The 13208-nt window shown below is 43.0% G+C and overlaps 1 protein-coding gene across 5 annotated transcripts in view; it reads left to right on the top strand.

The window, feature by feature from the left end:
• Positions 1 to 13208, top strand: part of PALM2AKAP2 (PALM2 and AKAP2 fusion) — a 277549-nt gene that overhangs the window by 237962 nt on the left and 26379 nt on the right. The window contains exon 1 of one of the 5 annotated variants that reach the window (XM_075488520.1): positions 7225 to 7315. The exons of the other annotated variants lie outside the window; for them this stretch is intronic. The gene's annotated coding sequence lies outside the window, so the exon portion shown is untranslated. Of the gene's footprint in view, positions 1 to 7224; positions 7316 to 13208 lie in introns of those variants that run through there. 5 annotated transcript variants of the gene reach the window in all.

Below are 13208 nucleotides of genomic sequence, written 5' to 3'. Positions count from 1 at the left end.
AAAGGGCTTGAGTTTATGTGACTGCTATAGTTTTGTTACTACTTAATCCAGAGGTATAACACCGCAAATCTCTGTTTCTGCCACATTTTTAAAGACATCATGGTCCCTGCTGCATTTAAACATAACCACAAGTTGCAACCAGCAGGTGAAATCTGAGATGACTTCTCCCAGAAATGCTCATAGCATAGGCTGTGCCTCACATCCAGTGCCTCATCACATATCTTGAAGGTTCACAAAGGAGGGCTGCTTTGAATTAAAGAAGTTTTGCAAAGTCACAAGGCCCTTCCAGAAAACATGGTGCCACCTACAGCTTTTTCTTTGGCTGGTCGAGCTCTTGCTTACTGGTCTCATCTGCCTCTACTGGTGGCCTCCTGGCACGGGCAGAAGCAGTCTTGTGGCCAGTTAGAGTCTTTCTCATTGATAAGTTTAATTCAGCACTAAAACTGCATATGACCTGCCATTCTGCGAGACAAATTTGGCTGCAGACCTGAGGATCCTCAGATCTGCAGCCAAAAATAGGAGTTGCCTGCCTCATACTAGCTTTTCATGTCCACAGATTTAGCCACAAAATCCAGCGTCCTTGGCTTTAATGTGCATTTGTGCTGCAAATTTGGAAGATTAGAGGCCTGAAAAAGGTAAATCGATTCGAAATGCTCCTTTTTTCTCAGCAAGTGAGGCCAGCATCACTCTGTGTTTTATAATCTTGCCCTTGATGTCTCCAGGAGACAATACTTGCTGATTGTTTGGAGGATCTGTGATACTCATACAGAATCTGCACCGCATTTCAGTCTTCGTACACTTACTGCCTTTCAGTATAGCGTGATGCAGGGGACCCAGGTCCCAGGGACTTACTGCTTCCAGTCGTGCAGGAGAGGTGGTTTGAAATGCAGACCTATTAAGAACCTTTGCACTTCAAGAAGGTGAGAGGAATCACATTTTAAAGTATTCTTGGACCACTTTGAGATAGACTCCTGGCATTTTTATTTGTTTCTTGATCATTCAGCTATTTCAAGTTTCTCTTCAAGCTTTTCATTTCAACCAAGAGTACTAGAAGTTTTTTTTTTAAATAAACTTGAGGTTCTATTGGAACGGACTAAGGCTTTAGCAACAAAAAAAAAACCAACCAAAAAGCAAAACCCAACTTATTTAAAGTTGATGGTAATGGTGGGTCTGAATTCCTGAGGGGGAAGAGGGTTGTTTGTTTATTTGAGGCCAGCTCTAGCAGAAGAGGGTTGAACAGGGTGTATCTGCTGCCTTTGCCACTAAGCTACACTGCTATAATGTACCCAAGATTTTCATCACCAGTAGCCCAGTTCATTCTTGCAACATAACAATATGTTAAGGAAATGTTGTTACTCCTCTTTTCCAAAACTAACTGGCATGAGAAACAGATGAGTTTAAAAAAAGCTATTTTCTAGTGCAAGTCTTTTAGGTTTCAATGAAAATTGAGCATTTGCATGTCAAGTGGGCAACTTGTGTGAGTCTGTAGGAAACGAGTGCCTTGAGCAGCATCTCCTGCACACCTGGGTAGTGCTCCAGTTACAGCTCTGTCCTCCAGTGACCTCCAGGGCATGTGGGGCTTCAGATGGTTGGTGGCAGGGAGGGTTCGTAAGATAAATCTCCTGTGGTCTTCTGCTCCTTCAGCGACGACAGCTGAAGCAGGTTACTTGAACTTCATATTTAATCAATAAGGAGCTATAGAAATTGCGTTTTATATCCATACAGTTTAATACAGAATTTAATTTCTCTGTGAGGTGTTTATCCCTCATCATAGGGTAGAATTTTTGGATGATCCAAAGGAAAAAAAAAAAGGTAATATGGGAAAAGTTATAACTGTGTATTATAATATCTGCCCCTTGTTTGAGACAGTATGAGAGGTGGTATATGAAAGCACACAGTATTTCCTGTCACTACAGGCTCACCAAAGCCACTCTTAGTTTTATTTTAGGACAGGGACGTTGAGTGCCTTTTCTTTTTTTCCTGTGAGAACCCTGTTTCCCTTCTGTTTTCATAGATTCATTCGAAAGGTGACAAGGGGCTTCTTGCCTACGTGTTTTAAAACTGTAGAGGCTTGATTTGCCTCATTTAACACGGTTCAGGCAGGTGGTCGAGCATCGGATGAAGTGAGCTACCACTGCCTTCAAGGGTTCTCGCGTCAAAAATACCTCTGCTGTTCTTTTTCATCATTGCTGGTAGAGGGTGGCTGTGCCTTCCCTTTGCTGATGCCCTAGAAGTAGTGAGAAAGCAAGTTAATGTCTTACATAATTCTTCAGGTGAGTAAAATACGCCGTTCCAACACTTAAGCTATGTCATCTATAGCAACACGTGTAAGGTGACACTAAACTCAAGCCATTTTAACCCAAAGTCCAGAGGGCCTTTGCAGGGGATGCCTGGTCAGCATGGCTCATGTTTTTAGCTTTAACTATCAAGCCTCCAGGAAACCTAATCCAGGGGTACTCAAATGTCACTAGCCACAGGCAGCAGTAATGAACAAGTACTGTGCTGTAGAAAACATTGTGCTTTTTTTTCCCAATCCCCCTCCCTTCTAATTTTTTTTTTTTTTTTTTATGTTCCCTGTCTTCAGTTGTTTTCCATGTGGCTAACACATTTCCTACGGTCTGGAGACCACTGCCCTGACCCAAGTCTTCTGAAGCAGAAGGTTACCAAAGGTGCCCTAAGCACTTCAGTTAACGTCTAAGCCTCTCGTGTGGAATTAATATAGTCAATCCTTTTTTTGTTTCCTAGTAGGTAAAAAAATACTGCAAATTACTGCTTGGAGCTTGTGTCTTTCACAGCAGCCCTTCGTGTAATTCCTCCTTTCTAGTACAAAGCCAGCCACATGCTGTGTTGTTGGGTTGTGCCTCTCCCCCTCCTCCACCGCCCCCCCCAAAAAACCCCCCCACAGCAGTAAACCCCTGCATATGCTAGCTGAAAACAGGTCTTTGGGTCTGTTGCCAACGTGATGCTTTCGAAGGGATCTCTAAGGAGGTGGGTCCCTTACAGGTTAAGTGAAGTCATGCTCTTTTTGAGTACTGTGAACTGGCATTTTCCTTTTAAAACAGCCTCTTTGTGTGAATGGGCTGAGGGTGTGGGCTGCCTTTTTTTTTTTAAACCAGCCCTTCCTCAGCCTATGACATCACAGTCCTGTAACGAGCTGGGGAAGGAGTCTGACTTAACAAGCCAAAAAAAGTGAAGGCTCTTGCGGAAAACGACATTTCTTGGGTTTGCTTCAGAGTTTACAGGAACAGAGAGAGAGAAAGGGTAAGCTAAGATTTCTGACCTGTGACTTGTATCTTCATTGAGCCTTTATCATTCGATGGCGGGAAGATTATTTAAAATACCATTTTTCCCTGTGATGGCTGTGGAATTCGTCACTCTGTGGCTGGTCTGTTCATTGTAAACAGCAGGCAGAGCTTTCTGAAATTTACAACTTTCTACTTGCGTGTAATACAGTAGAATATTGGTTCTAGGGCGAAAAGATACTTTTGTATATCCTGTACATGCGATACCTAGGAAAACCGCCCACATGTTCAGTGTCTATATTGTTTAGGCAGCACCAGCAAAGTCTTTTAGCTGAACTCTTTAATTGTTCTGGGGGATATGTTTCCCGCTAGTCGAGTGTGTTATCCTTCTTGACACTGTAAAGCAAACTTCAGTTGATAAAGAGGCTTTAAGGGTGTCTGTTCAGCTTCATCTTTTAGCTGTTTAGCACTGGAGGAAATTAAGCATAGTGCTGTGAGCAGTCACATTTAGCAGAAACAACATTCCTGGTTTCTATGGCATTTGATGCACACTGTGACACTTAGTTGATACCTCTGTGCATGCACCAGGATAGCACATTCTTTAGCTCCTGAGAAATGAGGAAGGATATTTTAGGGTAAAGTATCTGAAAGCCAAGACGACATGATCTTTCCTTCTAGCCTGTGCTTTGGCTTTTACGTACACAGACTCCATAGCTGAAGTCTCATGCAGTCACTTCAAATACTGAAAACTGACTTACTGCTTGTGTAATGGGCTGATAAACAATACTCCTTTGAGCAGATCTGGTTAAGCCATTTTTGCCTGTTCCCTCTCTCCTCTAAAACAAGTTGACCCGGAATGTGTCAAACTTCTGTTTGTACAGAAATGTGAGGTGCTGTTTGCAGGTTGATGGGGAGCCTCTTTACGACTGTTTGAAATACCTCCAAGCAAGCCTTTCCTATCAGATAGCAAATTGTCTGTGAAATACAGATGACAGCAACCCTTAATGTAACAGCTTACTTGGCGCTAATGATCTTTCCAACATTAAATGAATTAACCAATATTTATTTCATTTTTCTGTAATTAGGAAAAAAAGAGCTCACAACTGAGGGACTGGAGCAATTGGACTTTTCAAGCAGAGCAGTTTAAGTTGGAATAGCCCGTTCAGTTAACACCATTTTCCCTCACCATTATCTTAATTCTCCACTTGCTGAAAGAGCAAGTGATGAATGCCTTAATCAAATAATATCCTAATGTAGTCCAGATGTGCTGTAGGTCATTTAATCAGTGGCTTTTCAGCAGGAAAAGAAGGAATAATGAGTCTTTGGTTGGAAGAGGGGAGGGGAGCAGGGGCAGAGGGACGGGAAGTAGTAGGTGCTGAAAGGGAATGTCTTATTCCCTGGGATTTCTCAACTGCCTTTTTCCCAAATAAGGAATCAGAAAAAAATCCTATCCAAGTCTCACTTTCAATGAAATATTCTCCTGCAGGAGATAGTGAGATGACTGTAGTGCTTAGTTTGTGTTATGAGCAAAGCCTAGATGAAGTTGCCAACTGCTCACAACGCCTGACTCACATGGTAGGTCATATTTATAGCCTGGGGACAGCAATGGCATGTGGAGAATTTAGCAACATCCTCCTTTTTAGAGACTGTACACATTTGGCCTCAGTAAACTAGCAAAACTGTTCTGTAGACCCTACCGTTTTCTGTTACATATTACTTATTTGCTGGCCGTTTGTTGAAATGGTGTGTCAAAGTCCCCTGATCATCTTGGCTACATTGGACTCATCATTTAATGATAGCAGTTTTCATTTTGTGGGTATGTGTCTTTGTATGGTTATTTTTCTACGTGCACCATCCAGAAAGTTAAATTACGTGCATACCCTTAGAGGAAAAGCCCTGCAAATTGCAGTCCACTAGAGTTACAAGCTTTTGGCTCTTGTGTAAAACCTCTAGCTTGTAGCCCAAATGCTTTTTTCACCGTGGTGTGTTCTGGAAAAGGGGACTGGAGTGAAAGCATTTTTGTGTGGTGGTTTCCTGATGGGCTCCGAGTGTGGTGACACGTTGGAGAGCATGACTCAGGGGAGGTGGTGTTGGAGGTGGCTCTTGTTGGAAGTGGCTTCTCTCCTCACTTGTGTGCGTAACACAGCTATTGGCAGAGACTTCAGTTATATCCTTTGATAACCATCATATTTTCCCCCTCTCCACTTGTGTAATTCAAGCGATTTTTGAGCTAGGACTAGGCTAGACTTCCTCTTTCTTAATGTCCTCTCAGTTTTCCTTTGATAATGTTCCAGTGATCTGCTTTTGCCTGAGTCTGGAGGTAACAGCCTAAAATACATTTTGGGTAAAGCTAAATCCATGTTGGGACCTTTTTAAGCCACTAGGTGCACTGTCTTTATAGAGAGTTTTAGGGTTCTCTAGCTTTAAAATAACCCCATTTCCTTGAAAAACTAGGAAGAAGGCAATCCATGGAGTGCTCAAGCCAGCTGGCTGGTTCAGCCCTGGTGCTCTAACCCTCCCAAGGCTCACTGCCTGCAGTGAAATATACGTTGTCCTGCTCTTTGTGCTCCAGGAGGAGCAGGCTACCATCAGGTGAGACGCACTGCACCATGCACAGTTACCGAGGCATACCTTCATTCAAGGAGATTTTGCTGTGATGGGTCTTAACCCAATGGATGAGAGCAGCTGTAGCAAGTCCTTCTGATAGAGGCAAAGCATCAATAAAAATTCTTAACCTTCTTCAACTCTCAAAGAGAAATAGATGTTTAGTCTTTTTTTCACATTTCTGAGCATCATTTGTTCCTTTAGCCCTCTCTGCAGCATCACTCCTAACTGTAAAACTCCAGTAGATTTGAACAACCGTTCCCTTTAGAAGTGCAGCAAGTATCAATTAGGCTTTAGGAAATAGTTAAAAGCAGTATGATCTCTGGCAGTTGGCATTTGTGCAGCAGAGAAGTGAAAGAAAGTGAAAAATAATCTATCTTAGCCTTTGTTTGCAAAGGTTTGTAGGTGTTTGCTTCAGTTAAAGCATTCAGTTCCTACTATATTGCCCTTGAAAGTAAGTGGTGAAAGAGCTCCAGCATAGAGAGATCATGTATCTTTGTTCAGAAAATGCAGTTTAGGCCATTTATGAAAGATTTACAGAACTGTATCAGCCAGTGAAAGAATCTGTATCATCAGAAGACTTTAATTTAATACTAAAACATTTCAGAAAGGCTACTTGTGCGCTTATGGCAGGTTTATCTCTGTTCCTCCAATGTATTAAAACAGTTTTCCTAGCAGCCGTAAGATCTGCTTGAAGAACGAGTGAACTGTGTGGCCTTTTGTCTCCATTTACTGCCTTCCTCCTGCCCCTGCCTAACCCAAATTCCTTCCTCAGGAGGTCCCTTTCTCATGCACCAAAATGATTAATATGCCAGTATTTTTCTCTAGATCTTGCATTTACAGAGGAGAGTTGTAGCTCCATTCTTTAGATGAAACAGGAACCTCCTGCCCCCCATGAAAAGACTAAGGAATTTTGGAAATCCCCTTGTCTCATTGTTTTTTCGTGCAAGTGACCATAAAGGTCACCCTTTCCTTGTGCAGACATTATCTAGATGGGTTAGAGAGTATTAAAAGCAAGGCTTAGTTTAGCGTCCTTTCCCCTCCCCGCTGGGATTAGATCATGCTTTACCAGAGCAATTGTTTCATCCTCGACGTGTGTTGGGCAGGTTTCGACTGCAGCATTTTGTGAAACTGTGATTTTTCATGCATACATTCAGAAGCCGTGTTCTGCTCAACTCAGTATCTATACTGGGCACTCTGTTAAGGGGAACATTTTTCTGTCCTTACTCAACTGGGATTTCTCCGCTTTCGCTTAACATCAAACCAGAGGCTGAACGTGAGAGAGTGCTACTGACAGCAGAGCCGTGAGCTCTGAGCTCAGATACACCAGCACCGACTGAACCTATCCAAGTGGACTCTGCAAATGCAGCGGTTCATGGTACAGGACCTCATCTGTGACCTTCGGCTCTGAAGAAGAAATTCTCCTTCTGTTCCTTAAGGATTGTATCATACCTTGTATTCCCTGCCAGGTAGTGGACAATTTTCTAATTGTGTAATGCTCCTTATGTGTTAGTTGGATGTGATGCTCTTCATTGCCTCCAGCAAACCATTGCGCTTCTTTAGGTAGCATTGGAGACTGCTTCAGGAGATCATATTTACCATTTTAAGTGACTTAAGCACCACACACTCTGTAAATCAAATATCCCAGCTGTTGGAAGCATTCATTCTTGTTTCAGCAAAGACAGATTTTAGAGACAAGCCACGGAAAAGTAAGCCTTAGGAAAAATGTGTAACAAAGTCGAAAAGGACTAACCATCTGTGGTGTTGTGATTGATTAATAAGCTAATACGTTTGTATTGACCTTGAGTCTAGTGCTGCCTCTCTGCAGCATTGGTTTATTTCCCATGCCCTCACACAGAGTGTACTGTCCTGGTCATTCTGTCCTGGGGAACTGTGTGAAGCAATAAAAGAAATAGTACTTAACTGTGCATTTTTCTTTTGAGATAGAAATCAATTTGGAAGTGAAAGGAGCATCAGGAGTGGGATTTGAACTGATGAGAATGATGAGAGAGTTGAAAAACACATTTTTTCTGGATGAAATGCCTTCTTACGCATGCATTTACTGCTCTAATTCAGTTGCACTTTCAGGCTGACCTACGTTACAAGAAGCCAACATTGCAGAGAACAAGAGAATGGTCTTTTGAATGCAGGTTCTTGTACCTGAAATCATCCAATCTCACCAATTTACTGATCTCTTGGGTACTAGGAGCTTCCGGTTCCCCCCGTGTGTGTGAAATGCTATTCTGGAGCTCTTCAGGGCATCCTCTTATCTGGATGCTGATAGAAAATGAGGGACGTGGAGTGTGGCAGTACCAAACAGTGCTGCAGTTTCTGAATGAAAGTTTAATCACAGCTTCCTGTAATTTCAGATTTGCATCTTGATTACTGCAGAAATGAACAGAGCTTTCACAGCAAAGCTAACCAGCCCCACACACTGTAGTGTCCAAGTCTACACCACTTGGATATATCCTGCTTTCCCTAGTGCCAGCTATGTAACCATCATACTCTAATAACCTCTGTGATGTTTTTTCTTTATCAGAGGTGATGATGCTTCTTTTCATTCAGATTTTAGCAGCCTTTTGTCCCTAAATATTCATTTCCATTTAAATCACTTTGTCTATGCAGGTGCTTCATGCAATTACAGTTCTTTGCAGGAATTAAAATATTTAATAAAAAGTAGTTAGCCTTTGCTTAGCCGTAGTTGTTGATTTTTTCACAACAGCTACACAAGCATTTAATTTAAAGAAGGAAGATATCTGGTTTTATTGCCTCTGTAGCAATAGTTGAAATCCAGTCATTAGAGTTGCGAATTCTTCACAGAAAGACCAGATCTGTATTTTTAGGGAGTAAGAGAAAATAACTCTTCCCATAAAGAATCAGGTGGCTTCTTACCTGTAGAAAACTGCTTCCAATTTCCATACTTTGGATTTAGTGGGAAGTAGTAAGGGTTATTCCAAAGGTGGATCCTGGCTTGCCCAGGAAAAGCTTCAGCTGTTTGTCTTTGAGGGCACAGAAAATACTGGAGCTATGGAGGCATGTTTGGAAAAATACGGTATCATTCATTACGTGCTCATCATTAAAATATCCTACCGTACAGTATATGCTCATCATTAAAGTATTCATCATTTTTGAGCCATTTTTCGCCATCCTTAATTTATTACAGCAGCAAAAGAAGATTGGACTTTGATTTGATAAAAGAGGTTTATAGCGTATCACATGGGGAAGCTGAAGCCTGTGGCTCAGCTGGAATGAAAAAGAATTTTGCAAAGCCTTTCACATGCTTTCTGGGCAAATGCAATCACAACTCCTTCTCTAAAACAGACAAAAAAAGGACGTATGGAAAACCACTCAGAAAATGCCACACAGCAAGCTCGCCAAGTAGCCACTTGTTTGGGCACTGTATCCCCACGTCCCTTATTATTATCTGTATTCCAAAAGAGCCCCCCGCTGCTTCTTAGGGGGAGGTAGCGTGCAGTTGTATTGATTTTTAGACGGTACTCTTGTGATTTCTGAAGTGTTTAGAAGGAGATAAACCAGCTTTTCATAAAGGAAATTTGCCTATTGTGCTGTCTGGCTACCTCAGTCAAGTCACTGAGGAGCACAGGGAGCTGCTCACAAAGAATGTCACTTGCGACACTCAACGCTAATACATTTTAGTCATCGGAAATGGTTTCCGTCTGTGTATTGAAGACACTCTGTACTGCACTCTGAGAGGAGCAGGCCAGGTTTCGCTTTTTGTGTGCAAGTAGGATTATGAATGGAACTATTCAAGGGAGTGCCAGCATGTGCCTGACATGTCTTAAATTCAACAAAATTTGGCAACGGGATTTGAGGATTTTTTTCCCTGAAATTTGAATTTTATCCAGTTTCTTTAAGTGAAAAATCATAATCTTTTTGGACAACACTTTCCATAGTATTTTTAAAACCCTTAGGAGTTGGTATAAAAATATCGTACAGAAAATGGGGCGTTTTCTTGCAGGAGCAAGAAGACAACACTTTGGGTTTGAGCTTTCTTTTTCTTGTTTTAAATGAAAAGACATGGTTCCTGTAGGCAGTGTGAGTAGAAATCCTCTTCCTTTCCTTGAGCCGCCCATCATCAGCCACATCCCATTTCTTCTCCAGTTCCAGGATCTTTTTGAAGAGTTTTTCTCTGTTGCTGCTTTCTCTTAGCTCACCATAACAGGAAATTTCCAAAACAGAAAGTGTCTGGCACATTTCTTCAGACTGCTTGCTGCAAAGGCTCCTACCTGGAGCAGTCTTGTCCCTCCAGTGACGAGGGGGATCACCACATCTTTGGAGGTGGCCAGGGTGGCAGCTGCTGTGGGAGGGAGGGAGCACACCAGCCAGCGTGAGACGGGAGCTGTCACGGTGGCTTGGGCTGTCATTCCCGTCTGGGATGGGGTGGGATGGTGGCACCTTTCTGAGAACCTGCTGTGTGGTAGTGAACATGAGCTGTGAGGGGTGGGTGCTAGCACCTTGTACAACTCTGCTTTTGCTTTTCTTACTCGTTAAGAACCGCAGCACTTCCATGTTGTACCATTCTTCTACAGAGAACGATTCCTCTAAAGAAATACTTGCTGTTGCTAGCAAGAGTGGAGTGATGCCTGTGTTGGCTAGGGGTTTTCTCAGTGGACAGGGTGGCCGTCTGGAAGCACAGAGACGCAGATGACTTCTGTATCTTTGCAGTGCTTGGGACTGGCTCCGTATGTGATGCAGATGGTGACTGCATTCTTCAAAAGGATGAGCTGAATGAAAGCAGCCGCGCTCTTGAAGGTTTGCCAGATTCAACCCCCTAGCAAATCTTTCATTTGGTTCCTTCTCCTTTGCAAAGAGACATTGGAGAAGCAGGCCAAGACAGTAGGTGAAGAGGGAGATGATTGACATCAGCAGGGAGGTGTGGATTAGCAAGTCAACCATACGCAAATGTGATTTTAAGTTACAGTGTTGTACTAAAACTGCTGGAGGCATGGCGAACGCAAGAGTTACATCCAAGAGCAGAGGGGAGAGGGCTGAACAAAGCACTGGCTCATCAGGCAGTGGCAGGAGAAGCGGGTGCAGTGCAAGACATCTCCAAAGGAAAATGAAATTTGAAGAAATGGGAAGTTGACAATGCTAATGACGCCAGGAGACCAACAGCATCAAAAGCTGTCCTGAGACTTGGCTGGAGTGGTCGGTAGAAGCCCACAATGAGGAGACTGTGTTTTAGATTTTTTAAACTAGGAAATGTTTTTAGTTGTTTAATCTTCTCCCCCCCCGCCCTGTGCTGTTGCTTCAGAAGAATGTCGATGTGGCTCAGAAGAATTGCCTCCCACTTGTTGTCATATGCATTTTGCGTTGCATCAAACAAAGGAAGGCACTGCCAGTACATTCACTGGGTCTTGCTAGTAGAACACCCACATTTTTTTCCTCCTAAAAGAGCTGATTGCCCAAACACTTACACTTTTGTAGATGAAGAATTCAACCAAGGAAGAAATATGCTAATAATTCTCTAAGCTGCTAATAACTGCAGTTTACTAAAGTGCAGCAGCATTGTAGAAATGACACTAATTACCCCGTTGCATCTTGACTTAAACAGAAATGAATGCTCATTCAGAGACTGTGTAAATGTAACAGTAACTTCTGGAAAATCTGCGTCTAGATGGGCAGTGTATGGGAATCACTGTGAACGCTGTGTTGCTGACTACAATTAGGATTGAATGCAGCCCTTTTCCCATTTACAGGCCTTTGTAATGGTGCAGGCTTTGAAAAGCCTTCTCCCTGTAGGCGGCAAACACAAAGCGGTTGGTACATACTTATCACCGAGGAGCAAAAGCAGCCCCCTGGCAAGCTCGCCTCCTTCTGCCCAGCATCCGAGGCAGGGGGTCTGTGTGCATCCCACCACCCTCCCCCTCCAAGCCTCCTCCCAGCCATGGTGTCGTCATCCCAATGTGTGCCATTTTCCCAGACCCAGCCAGTTACCCTGGACAGGCTCTGTGGCCTGGACTGTCTTGAAAAGCTTTATTTTGTCAGCTGCTTCCATCCTTATGATCTTCTCCGTTATCTTCTTCACGTAATTCGTCAGTAGATTGACTTCTCCTCACAGGCGTGTCTGGAGCACGCTCTCATTGCCATGACCTCACAAAATTGTCCCAGATTCTGCCAGAGTGTGTTGAGGGAAAAACTGGGTGGTTTTTCAATCGTATTTTTTTCCTCCTCTACCATTCCTCCCTGGCTTCTCTGCCCTGCTGGGAGCCCTCCTCCTTGCTCAGTCACTAATCCCCAGCAAAGAAAGGCTCCCTCCCATAAGTAGCAATGTTTCCTCCTAGGTTTTACTGCATAATCGTCTATCTTACTACATAATTACATATGCCACACTAATTGCACAGACACATGCACTTTCAGAATTACGTACTGTCATAAATGTGTGGCCTGATTAGACAGTTACGTCTATATGCCTCAATTGTGAGCTATGGGTTGCAGCTATGAGGAGAGGATAGGCTCTTACTCGTTTAGAAATTGGTAAAATTCTGCACCTGTGGTTCTGTTCCCTAACTTGAATACCCAAACATGGTATGATCTGAAATAGTTCATACATTAAAGCAGTGATGGAAGTAGACGTGCTTTAGTGAATGGGGTCTCTGGGACAACCAGGGGCATATTCCCAGCTGCCTGGCATGGAGGTCCTAGAAGCACAGGACTGGGGGGCCCTTCAGCTCTGGCTCAGCTCTGCAAGGAGATGTGTTTCAGTGGCCAGGGTGCACAGCTTCATTACCTGATTTTCTGCGTCCATTGAAGATGTGTTCTTGCAGCTACAGAGGACATGTAGTTAGCTACCAATGTCACTAGTGGCTTTGATCTGTCTGACTAGAAGCAAATGTTAACAGGAGCATGACAGCATATCCATGGTTTGCGTGAAAGGGGACAGCCAGCAAACCTGCACTGATGCTTATGTCCCTTTGCACAGACCGCTCCAGGTAGCAACATTCCCCGTTTTGCACCTGCAAGTCAGGCAGGGGAGATTTAAACCCAAATATCAGAAAGGAATTGCAGTCTTAGTTCTGTCACCTGAGTACCCATTGTGTCATGATACCTGGAGCTCTGCAGGCAAATCAAGAGCAGTTCTTGCCCTTTCAGGTTAAAAGAAAGTTTATTCTTTCATTCCTGCTGCGCCCACTCAAAAAAGTAAGGCCTTTTTATACTGGTTGTTCTGTATTTGTTTGCAGAACATCTGGTTTCTTGAATATTATCTTTAATAGGACTAAAGAAGAAACTGGCCACATTTAGATATATACATGGTGAAAAATGTAATATGCTTTAAGAAAAGCACTGCTAGAAACTTCAGTTGGAGAATTTCTAGGTTCAATAAAAAGTGAAATACAAGTA

The sequence above is a fragment of the Mycteria americana genome, chromosome Z (assembly GCF_035582795.1).
Source record: "Mycteria americana isolate JAX WOST 10 ecotype Jacksonville Zoo and Gardens chromosome Z, USCA_MyAme_1.0, whole genome shotgun sequence".
Classification (NCBI taxonomy): Eukaryota; Metazoa; Chordata; class Aves; order Ciconiiformes; family Ciconiidae; genus Mycteria; species Mycteria americana.
Note: the sequence above shows the minus strand (reverse complement) of the source record. Positions and strands in the feature narration are given on the sequence as shown.